Here is a 12529-nt window from a genome sequence, read left to right as displayed (position 1 = left end):
TTTCTTCCGTCCCAGATTTAATGGCTTTCGTCTAATAACGTCTTCGAGTGTTCATAGCATAGCACACTGGGCATGATGGCTAGGCTTGATCTTTCAGAGTTTGTTGTTAACTCTACTTGGGAACAATTTGATGCATGCCGGCTGATTTTTTTTAATGGTTGTTCTTTGTTCCGCTCCTAACCGAGAGATTAAGATCAGGTTAGAGGCTCACCTTGTGAGGCTGGGCATACTATCTGAGAGGGAAAGGTGCCTGGGTGTTCGGCTGAGGATCAAGTCCAGGAGAAAGGGCACCACCAGGATCCAAGTGCAGCTGGTGCTCTGAGCCATCTGCAAACTCTGCCGCTTCTTCACCCAGAGTATGGCATAAAGCAACACCCAGGGACCCCTCTCAGGAAGAATGCCCAACTTCACAAGGTGAGTCTCTAACACAGTCTTAATCTCTCGGTTAGGTGCATAATGAAGAACAACAGGAGCTGGAGATTTAAATCAAAGAGCGTGAAGCAGAGGCTCTCCGCCTGAAAGCGGTACAAGTTAGCTCCGAGAGGGACCTTGAGTTGAGGAGGCTGAGTTTGGCAGGTGACAAGCCAGTCCCTCTCCCTCAGAGCACTGCCTCTTTCTCGGCTTGGTCACCCACTACCGCTGGCCCTCAAGCAGCTGCTGCTCCACCCGTGCCCAAGCCCCGCTCTCCTGCATGCGCAACAGCCGAAAGTAGCGCTGGTCAGTTTGATGTCAGTCGACAAGTTAGTCTTGTCCCAACCTTTAGAGAACATGAGGTGGATGCTTACATTCCCATATTTGAGCACTTTGCTACCACTCTTTGTTGGCCTAGGGATCTATGGTCCCTGTTACTGCAATGCAAGTTGGTTGGGAAAGCTCAGGAAGTGTGTTCTTCTCTCTCATTGGAGCAGAGCTTGGATTATGATGTAGTGAAAGCCACAATTCTGAGGTCTTACAAACTGGTGCCCGAAGTCTACAGGTAAAATTTTAGATCCTTGACGAAAACCCCCAGCCAGACCTTTGTTGAGTTTGCCAGGGAGGAGACCGTTTTGTTTGAGAAATGGTGTGCGGCTAGTAAGGTCACTACGTTTGAAGAGCTCAAAGAGTTCATGTTACTAAAGGACTTAAAAAATAGTCTCCCAGAGAAGATCGTGGTGTACCTTAATGACAGAAAGTGTGCAGACTGACTGTAGTAGCTGCTAATTTATCATTAGCTGATGAGTTTGTTCTTACACACAAGACAGTTTTTGTTTCACCTTTGCACTGTGGTGTCGTTTCAAGCCGCACCCCAATAACAAGAACCCGTCAACACTGCTAGCTTACTACGGCTGAGACACAGGAATGTTTTTACTGTCACTTATTGCTGTATGTCCCTTGCAAGTTTATTGTATTGTATCTTATTGTTATTGTATTGCATTGAATGGCACAGAGTTCTGCGCTCAACTCTGGTTCTTTTTCTTTCTTTTTCTTTTTCTCTTGGTGTCTGCAGTGACTGTGTTTCTAGCAGTATCTGAGCTCAGGACCGTCTTTTCTCTCTAAGCTATTGGTAACTAGCAAAGATACTTTCTCTAGACTGACAAAGCACTTCTTGTAAGTCGCTCTGGATAAGAGCGTCTGCTAAATGCTGTAAATGTAAAAGCATGTAAACATTCTCATTTAAGTTGAGGTGAATGCATTGAGTATGGTAATTCCTGATGATCTGGATGTTCAACCACAGGTCTTTTCTGAAGCTGAGCCTGTATTTAAACTTTTCGTGTTCAGTGCAGTTTATTCCTTGGACAGGTTACATGTGGAGGTGAAATTTCACTGTTGTGGGACTAATAAGGGTCACATAACTAACTAACTAACCATTTAATTGTTGTAAAAGGCTACTAATACTGTTAAATGTGTAATAAATAATAATAAATAATTATGACGTTTGTATTCTTGGCTAAAAGTAGAGAAAGATAATATACAGTGGGGGAAAACATGATGTAGAACAAACAGGGAAAAGAAAGTTGGTGTGGAAGTGTTCAGTCTTCAGCCTATTGAAAGCAGCTGAGAATCTCCAGAGTGTCTTACTGTGATTTGCATTGTAAATACAGAGGCAAAGAAATATCTACACTGCGGCACATGTAGTTTTCATAAACTGATCCAATTACTTAGAAAATGCAATGGAGATTTTAGACATTATCCTGCTCAGCCTGTTCCCCTCCCTCCAACAAAAACCAGTCTGAGGGGAGTACCACCTCTGAAGAGCCAGTCCACTCCAAGACAGGAGAACCTCTTGGGTTTTCTGAGGAACTGTGAAAATAAGAAGGAGGAACCTGAATCCTGTGTCTGAGATCAGCACATCAGGCCATGCTTTTGGCCACTGCTGTTTCAGGAAGACGATATTTCAAGCATGGTTCTTAATTCCTCTTGTCACTTCTCTGGTGAAACGAGTGCTGAAGCCTTCGCTTCATGGAACGTGCCCTTCTCTGCGGTCAGCGTTCTTCTGAACATCTTTTTCATCTACTGCATAGTGGTTGCACAGCAAGGAGCAGAGCAGCTGAAAGACCCCCTCAAGGTTTTACTGGGATCGCTTATTGGCTGCAATATCACGGTTCACTTCTGCAGCCTTTAGTTTATTAATGAGTTTGTTTTTAAAGACATTTTTTTAAAAATTCGTACCTGTTACATATGATAAGCCCTTTGATTCTGAGAGTTATGATATGACGTACACCGTGATGACCATCGTTACCTCCTGCCACTGGAGGAACGTGTTTCACTCCTGCCAGGTTGTTCCTTTACAGCATTCTGTCTTCATCTGGTTTAAGAGGAACACACTGTAGAATGTTTTATAATATAATTCAATATGAATCTAACAAATCCTTTCAGGGATGAAACCCAGGGTGCGCTGTGGACTAGATAAACATGTTTACATTAGCCTTATATTTGTTCAGTCTGTGTGTGATGTTGGCGTCCAGCTGTGCAGTGGTTCTCTACCTGTGACACATGAAGAACGTGGAGGACAGCGGCCTCGTCTCTCCTCGTCTCCAGAGACAGACAAAGATGACCATCAGCGCAGGTGCTCCTTCACTTCCTCCGCTCATTTTGGACGAGAACACTTGGAATGCTGAACTGTGTTCCCTGAGCTGGATGTGGATTGGACTGGACGTCGTCTGCACCATCATCTCTCTTCTGGGACAACAGTTCACGTGATGGTTGGTCAGTCACAGCTTATATTTGGCGAAAGCTTCTAGAGACCTTCAATTTCTGCTGTCACAGAATGAATAAGGGCTTGTAATCTTTCGTCAAATCAGTTCTTCAGGTGTGTAGAGTTTATAGTGTGGCTTTGCTGCAGTTTAACTGTGCCACTGATCTGATCTCGTGAAATTTAAATGAATTATTTCAAATCTTACAGTTTACAACTTCTCTGATTCAAGAAACAAGCTGCAACTAAATGAGCTTCAGGGCACAAAACTACATTCACTCTCAAGAAGTGCTTTTAACTATTCCTGGTAAGACAAACTCGGTATGAAGGAAATTTTCCTTTCATTTCACATGAGAAATGGTTAAAGAGAAGCACACAAGTATAATGACCAACACATTTTCTAATTATTTGTGCTTATATTACAGTAACATGTTCTAGGAAAGGATCCCAAACTAAAGACTGCATTGTGCTGTGAATCCAGTTCTCTGTGCAGCTGGTTCTAAAATCCTGGGTTTTATTTGACACTCCGTCTGAACAACAACACCATCTGTACCAACGTTAAAAAGGACCGAAAGGCCTTTAGTTCTGTTTATTATATTTCATATATAAATAATCATTTATAGCTTGATTGTCATTTTGTCATTTTCTTTGTCAGGATGTAAATAAATTCATGCAGCTAGTCTATATGTTACTCTATGACTACTGCCAGTGTCACTATGTATTGGGTACAATATATGCCCATATTTATTTATTCATTCTGTGGTCATTATACGCCGTCATCTGAACATTTCTGTACAGTCATTATTGCACTGAATCTCTCATCTCAGGTTATAGATTTTATCACAGACTGTGGTATCTTTTCTATTTGTATATCTGCCTGTAGAGGATCTGGTTTATTTATTCTGCTATATGTCTACACCCGTTTACGGTTACTGTACTGTGTTGTGCGTCTGCAACTGGCTGCTAAATTTCCTTCGGTATCAATAAAGTATCTATCTATCTATCTATCTATCTATCTATCTATCTATCTGTCTATCTATCTATCTATCTATCACTATGATTTTTACTTGTGCTACTGATCCTATGACTGTTAATATAAACCCAATTCCAAAAATGTTGGAGCAGTTTGTGAAATAAAACTGAAAGCAGTGATTTGTTAAGCCAATCTGACGTGTATTTAAATGAACAAAGTACAAAGACAAGAAATTTTAGCTTCTCAGCAATTTAAGATGAGGGATATTGTTGAAATTTAGAGGTAATTAGTTGGTGCTTGGGTGTGAAAGGAGAATCTAGGAAAGGCCTATGAAAGCCAGGATGGATCGAGGCTCACCCCTTACGCAAATAACCCAGCTGCTTAAAAACAACATTGCTTAATGATCGTTTGCAAAGATTTTAGGTATTCATGGGCCCAGGAATACTTTGACATACCACTGTCCAAAAACACGGTTCACTGCTGCATCAGCCAGTGCAAGTTAAGACTTCTCTGCACAGGGCAAGTCACAAATCAACAACACACAGAAACGCCGCCGAGTTCTCTGGGCTGAAGCTCTTCTGATGCGTTCCTGTAATAAAGGAGGCGTAGAGGCAGGATGAGCTGAGATCTGATTAAAGACAGGATTAAAAACTATAAGGTGCTAAAATACAAACTGAATTGAGTTAAGCGGTCTGTGTTCTGGATCATAATTCACTATTTATTTCTGTGATCTGAAAGTTTAATCTGTGGAATTAATCAGTAACACACTGACTGTCTGATGAGCTCAGATCTACTCAGTAGGTCGACCTCTGTAACCTTTCACTCTCAGCCTTCTCATGTGCCAGCAGGCGTTTCCGTAAACCGTCTATTACAGAAGTAATTTGAATCGTAAACACAGGTGGACATCGACAACAATTTGCATTTGAAATCCAGGTGAGATGAAAAACGGCAGAGTTTGGTTTCATTCATCTCCACTGGCAGAGCAGGTTTGGATTCACTGGTACATTACAGAGGCACAATGATGACCAGAGGCGGACGACGTCCACAAACCCTGAAACCCTTAAAGTAAGACCATGTCTGGTTTTATTCGTCTGACTGGATAACTACGGTTGCTTGGAAAAGACTGGAAGATTCTTTTACAACTAAGAACCTGAAGAGACCCTGAAGAGGGATGTTATATAGAACATGATGGGAATGTCATCATCAAGGAAGCCAATTCCAGTGGAAAATGACTTTGTATTTCCAAACTTACAAAACGATAATTTCACCAGGTTTGAAATGGTGAACGCTGATGATAAATGTGCTGATATTCTCAGGGCTGTTATACCAACCAGCTTAGGCAGGATTATAAGCTCTGCTGCTGATGAAGCAGTAACACAGAGAAAGCCACTGGTCTGGATAATATCAGTGCTTTGGTAGTAAAATCCTTTGGAAGAGAAATGGTCCCAGTCTGACCAGCAATCGCCCAGCTTTCTGCAGATACACAGAATATGGAAGACATTGTATATGACCAGATGCAGTGCTGTGCAACAGCATGGGTCAGTTGTCTTTTGGTGAAATTAAAGAAGATCGCGGAGATTGATACAAATTTTTTCCAAGACTGTAGGTCAATCTTTGGAGGAGGGTTTCACAACAGCCTATAGGAAGTGTGGAAAGATCAGCGTGGAGTATTTTGTATGATCCATCATATGGGCTACATAGTGAATAGAAATGACTAGAATTAGGAACTCTTTTATCCTTCAGTTGTGATACTTAGAAGAGCAGACATTAGATAAGTACAGTTGTACTTAGGTTGAAGTCATCAAAACTCATTCATCCCCTCCACAGATTCCATATTAACAAACTATAGTTTTAGCAAGTTGTTTAGGATTTCTACTTTGCATTCGGCACAATGAACAACAAATATTTACAGATTATTTAATGCATAATTCCAATACATCAAAATTCAAATGTATCATAATTTACATACACTGAGTTTACAAACACCAAGACTGTGCCTTTAAATATCTTAGAAAATTCCAGAAAATGATATCATTGCTTTAGAAGTTTCTGTTGGGCTAAATGACATTATTTGAATTAATTGGACGTACTTGAACTTTTGCTTGACATCATCGCAAAATCAAAAGAAATCAGCCAAGACATCAGAACCTCCACAAGTCTGGAACATCCTTGATAAATTTCCAAATGCCTGAAGACACCACATTCATCTGCTCTGCACCTCATTCATCTGATAATACACAAGTTTAAATACAATGGGACAATGCAGACATCTCACAGGTGAGACATGTTCTGTCTCCTTGAGATAAACGTACCTTGGTGCAAAGCAAACAAATCAATCCAAGGACAACAGAAAATGACCTTGTAAAGATGCTGAAGGAAACAAGTTCAAAAGCATCTGGATCAAAAGTAAAGCACGTCCTACATCGACATGACCTGAAAGGCTGCTCAGCAAGGAGGAAGCCACTGCTGCAAAACTGCTATAGAAACGTCAGGTTACAGTCTGGAACTGCACATGGGGATAAAGATCCTACTGTCTGGAGAAATGTCCTCTGGTCTAATGAAACAAAATGGAACTGTTTGGCCATAATGACCATCATTATGTGATCAGAAAAAGGGGACGGCTTGGAAGCCAAAGAACATCATCCCAACCAAGAAGCAAGGTGGTGGCAGCATCATGTTCTGCAGGATAAAATAAATGGCTTATGGACAACAAATGAAGGTTAATGCATGGTCTTTCCAAGGCCCTGACCTCAATCCCTTAGAAAATTAATGGGCAGAACTGAAGAAAATACGTGCGAACAAAGAGGCCTACAAACCTGACTCAGTTCCACCAGTTCAGGAGGAGCAATGAGACAAAATTCCAGTTATTCTGAGAATCTTGTGGAAGGCCGTCTGAAAAGTTTCAACCAAGTTAAACAATTTAAAGGCACCATGTGTAAACACTCGAACCAGTGGGAATGTGATGAAAGAAACACAAACAGAAATAAATCTCTGTTTTAGTATTGCTCTGACATTTTATATTCTTGAAATATAGAGAGGGAATGTGTACTAGGATTACATGTGAGGAACTGCTCAAATGAATGTGGCTGTGTTGTTAACACTGCAGATCCAGTTCTAGTCAGAGGGGGCATTCCCAGAGATCCCAGGGGGTGATGCTTGTTAGGAATCCTGTCAGCAGGGGGGATAAAGCTGACTCCACCCTGTTTGTATTAAATACATGGGCAGCATATCTCCTACCAGAGGGTAGGACCTGACGGCAGGTGCTCGGGTTATGAATTGAGTGCCGAGTCAAGTCAAGAGGCTTTTATTGTCCTCCCATCTGGGTACAGGTACACAGTGGAGCAAAATGACGTTCCTCCAGGACCAACATGGTGCAGGGTCCCTTGTGATTATACATGCTTTCTTCATAGAGACAATGTTTCCTGCAAAGCTTAGACCCCCTCTAAGATCAGTTTAGCATTATTGATCTCGGAGAGCCCCCCACACCAAGCTACGAAAGAAAAAGAAAGGAGGATCTCTATATGGCAGATATAAAAGCTATGAAAGATGGGTGAAGCTCCAGAGGCCTCAGCTTTCTTAGGAGGTAAGTCCTCTCCAGGCACATTTGAAGATGGTTTGTGTGTTATCATTGAAGGTCATCCTGAGTGTCACCAGTGGGACAGAATCGGCCTTTCTCCAGAAAGACCACGTGGGGAAAGTGCTCCTCACACCACTGCACTTTCCTTCAAAGTGGGCAGGACTATTTGGGTGTCACCCATTGCACTGCAAGCTTCATGGCCATGTACACACCATCTGAGCCCACAGGTTGTTGGTATGTAGGGAAAACAGGGCAGGGGAAATCCCTGAGGAGACAGAGTACCAGTAGATGTGAGCATGACGGGAAAGACGGAGCTATGAACTCTTGCAAACTGCTCCCTGTTGAGGAAGAGATTCAGTATCCAGAGGATCATGTGGAGATCCACCTCACGCTCTTGAATTTTGGTTTCAGACCAAAGGTGCTTTCATTGTGAATTGGTTGAAGTATCTGATATTAATTACATTTAGATTTAGAGCTAACAGTCAAGACGCCACCCATTCGCCTCGAGCCGGGGGATCTGCTGCTGGAGGCGAGGGCACCTGGAGCGTCTAACAGTCTGAGCCCTGTTGACCAGCCCTGCACTTTTCTAATTACAGATGCACAACTCAGTATAACCACAGCTGTATAATCTTCTCCACATAAAAAGAAGAAACAGTCTCACCAAGTATCTCAGAAAAACAGGAACGGCGTCACCTTGAACCCTCAAACCTCCATTCCCACCATTCATCATCTCTACTATTATTATCTCTACTATGACTACTACTACTATTATTATTGTTATTATTATTAATACCATTGTTGTTGTTTATTGCTTATTATTGTTATTAAGAAAGTTAATTAGAAATAAAGACATCTATTTACGCACTTTTGGAGCCCATTGCAAATAATGTGTTAAACATTTGGAGTATCAGCTGCTTCAGTCTGAAATATCCTGTTTCTCAAGAAGCTGTGACCAACACCACTATTACAGTTTTAGGTTTATTTCTGTTTATACGTTGCTTTTCTTCACAGTATATTTATTGTGCTGTGGGTCTGAAGTACCAAGTCTTTAGTTATTCAGCTGTTAAAGGGTTAAATTGAGAGGCATGCTCTCAGACAGACAAACTAGTTTCACTTTCAGTTCTCGCTCAGAACCAGGAAACGTCTCTGTTCTTCAGTTCAGAGAAACAGAAACTTCACTCCTTTCAACCGCGGAGCTGCTGCTGTACGGATCTCTGACTGCGCTGGTGTTTCTGTCGTGGTGCTTGTGTATCTGCAGTAAAATGGCCGGTGTTTCAGCGGATCAGTTCAGCTGTCCAGTCTGTCTGGACGTCCTGAATAATCCAGTGACCACTCCCTGTGGACACAGCTTCTGTCTGGTGTGCATTAACGGCTGCTGGGATCAGGAGGATCTGAAGGGGGAGTACAGCTGCCCTCAGTGCAGACGCTCCTTCACGCCAAGACCTGTTTTATCCAAGAACGTGATGCTTGCTGAAATGATGGAGAACCTGAAGAAGACGGAGCTCCGTGCTGCTTCTCCAGCTTGCTCGCCTGCTGGACCTGGAGATGTGACCTGTGACGCCTGCATTGGGAGGAAACTCAGAGCCGTCAAGTCCTGCCTGGTGTGTCTGGCCTCGTTCTGTGAGACTCACCTCCAGCCTCACTATCAATCTCCTGCCTTTCAGAAGCACAAGCTTGTCAAAGCCTCCAGACGCCTCCAGGAGCAGATCTGCTCTCAGCATGAGAAACATCTGGAGGTTTACTGTCGCACTGACCAGCAGTGTATCTGCATGCTGTGCACCATGGAGGACCACAAAGGACATGATACAGTACCAGCTGCAGCAGCATGAGCTGAGAAACAGGTAAGAATGTTGTCTTTTTAAACTGAAACAGAGCAAAACGAGATCTGAAAGCACTTTATACATTATAGAACCTACGATTTCAATGGAATAATTTCCCATTCTTCATATAAAAACTTCAACTCAGCCGGTGAACATTTGAAGCTTCGCTGAAATAAAACCTTGAGGATGTTTGTTGTAGCAGACTTTACTAAGTCCAGCCTGTTAAACACGTTGTCTGTACCAGAATCTCAGCCAACCAGATAAACGACACCAACACAAACATTCCAGACACATTCCAGAAACAGGAATGGTTTATACAGTGAGACTCTGAGGCTTTAAATAGTGATGAAAAGAACCTGTATTTTCAGTATTTATAATACTGTGTATGTTCCATTCTAAGTGCTGTGTGGATGGATTATGGGCTTGTGTTTCTGTAGAAGAAGCTAAGAAGAAGCTAATGGAAAACAAGACACAATTCCAGCAGAGTATCCAGGAGAGAGAGAAGGAGGCTGAGGAGCTGAGGCACGCTGTGGAGTCTCACAAGGTGAGTTTGGAGAAGAAGATCAAGAGCTGATTTCTAGAAGAGGATTGATCCGTTTCAGGATCTGTTAGTCAGTCAGACAGGATCCACTCAGCAACCCAAACAGAACGTTTCACCACAGATAATCCAAAGATGGTTACATTAAAATCTAATATTATCAACAAATTATGAGCTTCATACACTTCACAACGCAGGTTCTTCACCTCTCTCTGCTCTAACAGCAATAGATACAGACAGACAGACAGACAGACAGACAGACAGACAGATAGACAGATAGATAGATAGATAGATAGATAGATAGATAGATAGATAGATAGATAGATAGATAAACAGACAGATTGATTGATTGATCTGTCTGGATCAGACTCTCCTCTCTCTGCTTTAACAGCGCTCTGCTCAGACAGCAGTGACGAACACTGAGAAGATCTTTGCTGATCTGATCCGCTCCATTGAGCGAAGATGCTCTGAGGTATCAGAGCTGATCAGAGATCAGGAGAACGCTGCAGTGAGTCGAGCTAAAGGAGCCCTGAGGAAACTGGAGCAGGAGATCTCAGAGCTGAGGAGGAGAAACACTGAGCTGGAGCAGCTTTCACTCTCTGAGGACCACATCCATTTCCTCCAGGTACCAGCACCACCAGAACCTCCACACTGAGATTCACCAAATACACTCAACGACTGAAGAGAAGAGGCTGGAACTCCCATTTACTGCTGCTTTAATCTGACATCTGTAAGCAGCTCTCGGTCTTTGGACATTTTACAAAATTAAATAACTGAAAATAATATAAATATATTTTTTGCAATTATCGCGTCTCTTCTTACATAAACATGTATATAAGAAAATTTTCTGCTTCATTTTGGACTAATTAGGTGCACTTTATTGATCCCTAGTGAAAGTGTGGGAACTTTTGGATTAAAAGAAGTTTATAAAGCAGTACAGGATGTCAAGATTGTATATAGCTTTCATCAAATCCTGTGAAATATTGTAAAAAATCTGATTTGTGTGAACTTATGGAAGATACAAAACATTGGTGATTAATAGCTGATGGACAATCAGTTTCATTTTCTCATTTTGTTGTATAGTATGGAAAGATCAAGTCACATCAGCATAAATTTGAAAAAGATTAAAACACAAGTTAACCAGGATTAAAAACAAGGAAGCACATAGAGTGAAAATAAAATAGGGCCAAGAATGGAGCCCTGAGGCATCCCACAGATAAGACATCTTGTTATAGTAAACAATAAACATTTTTACTGCGTAAATAAGATAAATTCCAATGTACAGCCGTTCATGATCTCCAAAAACAAAGTTATCAGTATTGAAAACTGTGCTAAGATGTAGCAATAGCAAAACAGAGACTTTCCCAGAGTCAGCATGTCTCAGAATATAATTTAGAACTAAGAAAGTCTGGACTTTTCTAAAATGTTGTTTGAGAAGATTTACTTTAATAAAAAAAATCAAATTCTTTGAAATAAATACAAATTTAGAGATACAGCCTTAATCCATAATTAGTTGAGTGTAGATCAGGTTTTGTAAGACTCAGTTGAACATTAGCCACTTTAAAACAGTCTGAAACACAATTAAGGTAGAAATAAACACACAACACCTTTTAAATCCAGCAGTTCCTAAAACCAGGATCCTCTCAGTCTCTATTAGCTCCTCTTATTTGAGAGTAAACTGATGTAAGAAGAGTGTTTGGGCTGTGAAACACTGTCTTGTTGTGTTTTGGTTCTCTGTAGAGTTTCCAGCCCCTCTCAGTTCCTCCTGGATCTGCAGGACTGACCTCCATCATATTCAGTCCTAATAACTCCTTTCAGGAGGTGTTAAACTCTGTGTCCCAGCTGAGAGAGAAAGTGGAGCAGCTCTGTGAAGAGGAGTTCAGAAAGGTCTCCAGAATAGGTGAGAGATTACAGATGATCTCAGCACTGTTTATCAGATATTCTGTAGTTCTCTGATAAACAGTGTGGAGAGTTCAGTGTCTGGTTGTATAAAATACCTGAAGCATTTCTTCAAGTTCATGATCGCACACCTTACCGTTCACTAGTGCCTCCAGTGTTGTATAAGGTCTGTGAGAAACAAGATACAGCTGAGTTTCAAGGTGTTTGAAGAAGATAATTATTATAATAGATCATAACTATTATAGACGCAGAGCTGAGAGAGATCATAATAACAGACGCAGAGCTGAGAGAGATCATAACAGACGCAGAGCTGAGAGATCATAATAACAGACGCAGAGCTGAGAGATCATAATAACAGACGCAGAGCTGAGAGTTCATAATAACAGACGCAGAGCCGAGAGTTCATAATAACAGACGCAGAGCTGAGAGAGATCATAACAGACGCAGAGCTGAGAGAGTTCATAATAACAGATGCAGAGCCGAGAGTTCATAATAACAGACGCAGAGCTGAGAGATCATAATAACAGACGCAGAGCTGAGAGAGATCATA

At 41.6% G+C, this 12529-nt stretch overlaps 1 pseudogene; it reads left to right on the top strand.

Annotated features, from left to right (window-relative positions):
• Positions 1–8884: 8884 nt before the first annotated feature.
• The window catches only part of LOC108412116, an 8290-nt pseudogene continuing 4645 nt past the window's right edge, over positions 8885–12529 (top strand).

Source organism: Pygocentrus nattereri, chromosome 6 (genome assembly GCF_015220715.1).
Source record: "Pygocentrus nattereri isolate fPygNat1 chromosome 6, fPygNat1.pri, whole genome shotgun sequence".
Taxonomy (NCBI): domain Eukaryota; kingdom Metazoa; phylum Chordata; class Actinopteri; order Characiformes; family Serrasalmidae; genus Pygocentrus; species Pygocentrus nattereri.
This window is presented reverse-complemented; position numbering and strand designations above follow the sequence as displayed.